Source organism: Octopus bimaculoides, chromosome Z (genome assembly GCF_046866305.1).
Source record: "Octopus bimaculoides isolate indiv1 chromosome Z, ASM4686630v1, whole genome shotgun sequence".
In the NCBI taxonomy this organism is placed as follows: Eukaryota; Metazoa; Mollusca; class Cephalopoda; order Octopoda; family Octopodidae; genus Octopus; species Octopus bimaculoides.
Window position 1 is genome coordinate 32,386,431 of NC_142944.1, and position 7,160 is coordinate 32,393,590.

Genomic DNA, 7,160 nt, shown 5'->3' on the forward strand with positions numbered 1-7,160 from the left:
AATAGTTTCATTTTTAAAGTGAAAGTATTTGACATGAGTGTTTTTGTTTCACTTTTGACACGTAATACTTAAATAGTGGAGGAGATATTATGTTGCCGTGTGCTTGAACTCTGCAAGAAATTAATTTTTTTTGACTAAAACACAACTGGAACCCTAAGTAAGGCATGTGTAAAATTTGAATGAAATTGGTTGCGTAGTTCTCGAGTTTTAGGGATTCACACAGACAGACAGACAGACAGATAAACAGACAAACAGACATTCTCATTTTTATATATATAGATGACAATGGTTGTAGTACTGTGGTTGGTAGTGGTGGTGGAGGGGTGAAGTGTTTGTTCTGTCTTCACCCTGACTACACCAGAAAAATAAGCTCCAGTGATGTTGCCATCTAAAGTCTGGGGCACTATTTTTCAAGTGATCGAGAGAAAGTTTTATCTCCTCAACCCTTTTTATACCAATCCACCTGAAACCACCTTTAATTTTATGATGAAAATTATGTTTTAAAGTGATGTAAATTAAAACCACCCATCCAAAATTCATGCCAATTTATGCAGCAAATACCAGTTTAATAATGACAAGGTCATTTTAATAAGTTCTTCCTTATTTCCTAAACTAACTGAAACGAAGACATAAGTATCACAACAAAAATTCAGTATCATCTAAATTATCAAGATATAAGGGAAAAAAGCAATCAATGTAAAAAAAACAAAACTGAAAAAGTTACAAGAACCTCCAGAAACATGTAATAAAGTACAAAATGCAAAACATCTTTACAGTTCATGCACAATTTCAATTATACCAATTTCCTCACTCCCACATGATTTAAAGAATCCAGAATTATACAGAATAGGTACAACAAGCTCAACTTAATATTGGTTGGAGAGGAGGTAAGGAACAAAACATTAAATTTTGCATAATTTTAAAATGAGTATCTTGGCTTTGTACAAGTATTCTACCAAACCTTGACATTATATGTTATTGAGGATGGATAGACATTCTAGGAAAACAGAGCAAAAGTCTGAAAAACTCTTCAATTTGGATGTAATTTAGAGTAAGTAAATTTTTTTTTGGGGGGGGTGTCCCTAGCAGATGCTGTAGTAGTCTCAGAGTTTACACAAATAGAATTTTTTTAAGCTATAAAAATGTAAAAACTAGATATCTCTTGAAGCTTCTAAATTCATGAGGTAAACAACATACAAGTCTCACTGGTGAAAGCAAAGTTAAAATGGATGGAAAAAATTCAAAGGTTTGCTTTGGTTATAATAGTAGAATGTCTCATATTTATAGATGCAGGTTCAAGTCCCACAAGCATCTTTCAACTTTTTCCATCCAAGAGAACTTTTTAACCGTATATACTACATGCTATTATTTATAGCTTTATCAAATGAGTCTCACCATTAGAAAAAGATTTTTATTATTATTATTATTATTATTATTAATATCATCATAAGACAGTTCTGGAGGAAGAGACTGTGATCCTGGTTTACACAGACTCCTTTGAACTGCTGCAAGTCAAGCAGCTGCAGGAAAAACTTGTGCTGGGAGAGGATTTCAGATGGTTGACATTCTGGTGGCAATTGCAGGGTCTAGGCAAAATATAAGTGATGATAAGAGGAAAGATGAGGTGTCAAGAGCACTTGAGTAGAGGTGACAGGGAACCAAACATCACTGAGAGGCAGAGGTTTTTGGAGAGATAAGAAAGGCAGAGAGAAGACAACATATCTGTGGATGAAAAAAAAATCAACAACATTGATCGGCTTCATTTCTATCAGTTGAATGACCTTTCTTTGAATGTGGTCTAGAATGTTTATGTAGCAGCATCACAGTCCTAGATATGTGAATAATACTCCACTGAGTATTTCAACTGATCTTTGAAGAGACTTAGCAACTGTTGGAAGATGGAGTACACTTTCAACCCTGAAGCAGAAAGCCATTGTAAGGAGAATACAAGATATCTGAAATGGGACTGATAACATAGCCAAAAATTATGAGGTACCAAATATCATTTGCAACAGAAACAGTATATGTGTGTGTGTATCTAAATATATATATATATATAAAGATTTAATGTCTTTTCCATGCTTGTATGGGTTGGGCATTTCACAAAATTCAATGGGCCCAAGGATGCATCAAGTTTCATCATCAGCTTTGGTATAATTTCTATGGCTGGATTCCCTTCTTAACATCAAGTGCCTTATTGTGTACTAGATGCTTTTTTTTTCATGACAAAGGCACTAGTAAGGTTGTCAATTAAGTTAAAGGACAAGAAAAGAAAAAATCCCATCAGTTGAGTAGGAATGTATTTAACAAGTTGGGATTGAATTATGCCAGGTGTCTAGACTAAAGTATGATAGCAGGACAAGCACATGGTTACCCCACATTACATAAGGGTGGGTATGAATAGCTGGAAACAAGATAAAGACAGTAGTGACACAGTTGTCAGAGCATGTATACATGCGTGTGTGTGTTATATATATAAATTTCAATAGTATCATAAATGCTAAATGGTTAATAACTTAAAATAAGTAGACAGGATAAAATAAAATTAAAGAAGACCAGTAATGAAGTAGGTATTTACTTACCTAAGTAGAGTTTTAATATAACAAGTTTCAAAAATAAATAAATGTGCTTAATAAACATCAAGTCTTTACAGTGCAACTGTGTTTTTACCTAGTAACACACTGAATATATTTCTTGGTTAAAACTCATTCCAAATATCAAAATAGGGGGATAAAGTTTCAGCCCATGTTTAGAGGGGTTGACATAACTTCTCCACCTGAGCTTCCTTTTCCTACAAGACTTAGCCTTCTGAGATTTAAATCTTACAAATTCACTCTCAACAAACAAGAATTTAATTTTTGTATTCAACATTTAACTTGAAATTGTTAATGATTAAGTTTACTTATAAGAACAGATGTAATAGTTTCTCATCAAATTCACATTAAAATCGCATCTAAAAATCATACAAGTTTCTTTAATCTGTTTATCTGAACTTTAAATGAAATAATCTTTTCAATTTAATGTCTAATGAAGATTTAGCAAATTTTCCAGCCAACCTAATTCAAATGTTAATATATTTTTACTCCATATGGTAAAATTATCAGCACCATAGCTAAAACATATCCTTGTCAAACAAAGCTTCCAACCAGTACCACACACAACCTTTATTAATAACACTATTTTAAAATTTCTCATTAGACTTGATCGAAAATAACTCCTTTATCCAAGAAATACACCAACATCTTCAGAAGGTACAAGACAACAAGCAGAAAGGAGCCTTATAACAAACATTCAACCAGATACTATATTTTTTAACTATCTATATGACTACTACTGCTGCTGATACAGGCGTTTCCTGTTTACAGACATAAATATTGTCTTAAAAGACCAATATAACTCTTAAATTACTTTAGATAGTGAAAGCAAATGACCAAAATTGCTAGAGCCTAACCCACAGAATTAATCATCCATCAAAAAAGAACATCATTGATTTATAATATATATCTAAGACAGGCAACCTGTCCAACTGTAAGTGCAGCCATTTGTTTTATGGCAACATCTAAGATATAATCTTACTTTGACTTGTTTATTACGGCCTTAGCAACAACCTGTAATGCTTTTAGCAATGACCTGTAATCCATAGGCTCAGGCATGGCTGTGTGATTAAGTTTGCTTTGCAAACATGTGGCTCTAGGTTCAATTCCACACTATGGCACCTAGGAAAATGTCTACTAAACCATTTAGATGACCATACCTGATGAATGAAAAATAAACAGAAGCCAACACACACACACATGTTCAAACCTAAGTTTTATGTTGTGTTCTTCTACATCTCATAACTTAGCAGTCAGACAAGACCAATAAAATAGCCTGGAATAAGTAACTGGGATCAATTTGATCAACTAAAATCCTTGAAGGATGTAACCTAAATCCAATTACTAGTATTTCATTATTTAGTCTAAGAAAAGACAGAACCTAATTGACAAACAAAGCTCCTACAATTTAGTGGTAATGAATTTAATAATGCTAAATGTGTTGACTGAGTGACAGAGTTTATAAAAGTACAGAGGGATAGATAAGTAAATAGGAAGTCCAGTGGGCTGCAAATTGGGAGGGCAGGATATTATGCAAAAGACCTCAGTGGAAAAGTACAGAAGTAATGACAAGACAAAAACTGAGTCCAGCAAATAAATCAAAAACATCAAATAAAAGTAGAAAATGCAACAGCTATAGAGTAGACAAAGGATCACAGTTCAATGGTGCACCAATGTATGTACAATGATTAGTAGAGGGTATATTTTTTAACCCTTTAGCAGCCTGAATATTCTGTTTTATGTTGAAACTGGCCAGATATGGCCTCTTACACCTACCCTACAATGTCATTCTAAAAATATACAAGCACACCATTGAGATCTCAAAGCTATGAGATAATGCATGGTTAATCCAAGACAATGTGAATATATAAGCAATAAATTTGACCAAAGAAATCTGAATGCTAAAGGGTCAAAAGTTTCATACAGTCAAATTAAAATTATTACCTAAAATTATATATATATATATATATATATATATATATATATATATATATATATATATATATATATATATATATATATATATATATATATAATTTTCTTTGCCTTAACATTAATCTAATAAGTTGAAAGATTTCCTTGGTTAGAATCTCAATCTTAATACAATGGAAATCATTAAATCTCCTTTCCCAGCACTGCACTGCTTGTATGACAAAAAAACAAAAAACTGCTTGTCTTCCCATGGCCCAAGCTATAAGCAAATACCATGGACAGTTTACTGCTATAAGGCAATGATTTAAGAGATTTTTCTAGCTTGTCATGTTGGACTGAAATCCTCCTCCAAACTAAAATCTGAGATAAGTTGGCAACACTACACTAAATTCTCTTAACCACTGAATGCATGGAAACTGAAAAACACTCATTCTTTGGTGATGATCATAGAAACAGGGAAAGTCTTTAAAGAGAATTCTTAAACTATAATAAATAAAGCAATACAGTTAAGTATGTTGTTTTATATTTATATTTAATGCAATTAGTTTCAAAACAAAAATACAATATTAAATAGATTCCAGATGATAAATTCACCCAAGAAATCTCAAATTTCATTTCTGAATATCAATTCAGGTGTGGACATGGCTGAGAAGTATGCTTCATAACCCCATGATCTTCAGTCCCACTGTGTTGTACCTTGGGCAAGTGTCTTCTACCATAGCCCTGGGCCAATCAGAGCCTTGTGAGTAGATATCATAAATGGATACTGAAAGAAGCCCGTCATATTGGGGAGGGGGGGGGGGGTCATGTACATGTGCTCATGAGTGAATGTATTTAAGAGTGAGTGTTTCTTTGACATCATGTGATAATAGTAAATGAATGTCACTATCATACAAGCAGTATCATTCATTTCCAGTATCCAGCAAAAAACATGTCCAACCTCAAGGAAATATTACCTTGTTTGAAAATTGGTGAAGGTTAGTAATGGGAAGCGCATCCATTTGTAGAAAAACTGCCTCATAATCTCCACTAGACCCATACAAGCATAGAGAAGATGATGGTGAATTTACTAATTCCTTTAAATTTGCAAGATTAACTGTTCATCATTGTGTTCTCTTCAACACTGTCGCATAAGGAATTTCCCATTATCAATCACCTTCCCTATTAATTCCAACTTTCAAGCTACATGTCAATATCACAACCCAACAATTCATTTTATATTTTTCGTAATATTCATTCACTTGCTCAACAACCTCAGCTTTTTTAACCCTTTTGATACCAACCCACCTAAGACTGCCCCTCATTCTATGATACAAATTTCTTGTTTTAAAGTGATCTAAGTAAAAATCTTCCAAAATTTCTCGATAATTTATGTTCCTTACACCAACTTAATGACAAAGTTATTTCACTAAATTCTCCATCATTTTCAAAATTAATTGAAACAAAGGCAGTACAGTTTAACAGAAATATGGTAACAAAAGGGTTAATCTATTCTAGTCCTCATATCTATCATCTTATGTCACAACTTCTGCTTCTAAGTCTTTGTTTTACAGTAATTATATACAACACATACATATCATTGCAAAATAAAAATCAAAAGTCACTAAATTCAGTTAATGAAAATTTCCCTCAACTGCTACAAAAGGTTAGATACAAACTAACAAAGTTATAGAGAGAGAAAAGAAAAAGAAAGTATAGGGAATAATGTAGTCATGTACATTAGCAGTATCCATTAATTAACATAATGATACATAAGACTTTTTCCTTTATTAGAGTGTGTTTATTCTAAGACAGTTTTAGTGTTTAAAATGACTTAAGGGAAGAAATGATAATGTCAGATCTCAGAACACTGGGTTTCACAGACAAGAATACGAAAGAACTAGCTGAATGCTGCCAATATGTTGTGTTGCAGGTCATTGTAACATGTGAGATAATTAAAACAATGATGCTAATGAACAAACATATTTCTCAAATACCCCACTTAGTCCATGTTTGAAATGACAAACTGCCTCCTCTTATACTACTTTCTAACATGTTTCAAACATCTGTCCATTATATAAACTTAATTTTGGAGACCAAAACAAAATTTTACAAAAATTATCCATTGCTTTTATATTTTACTTGTATACTAGAGGAAATGGTTTAAGATGGCTAGATTTAGTGCAGTTCTAGAGAAGAATGATTGGAGTGAGTGTAAGATATAGGCTTGGCTGTGCGGCTAAGGAGTTCCCTTCACAACCATGAGCTTCCAGGTTTGATCCTTGGGCAAACGACCTCTGCCATAGCCTTGATAGATGCATGGAAACTGTGCAGTCTTACAAGCACACATTCTAGCAAATATCTCTTACTAATGTATACTAGTGAAAGATGTGTGGAGATTATATATATATATATATATATATATATATATATATATATATATATATATATATATAATGTATGTATGTATAAATGAAAGAATGGGGGTGGGCTTGCCTTGACGCCATGTGATAGTTGTAAAGATGCCCCATAATTTACAATCTTCTATTGTCCAGACATGAGAAAATATTACTTAGTAACAGGTGAGAGTTGGCAACAGCAAGGGCATCCGGTCTGACCCATGCAAGCATGGAAACGTGGACATTAAAACAAGGA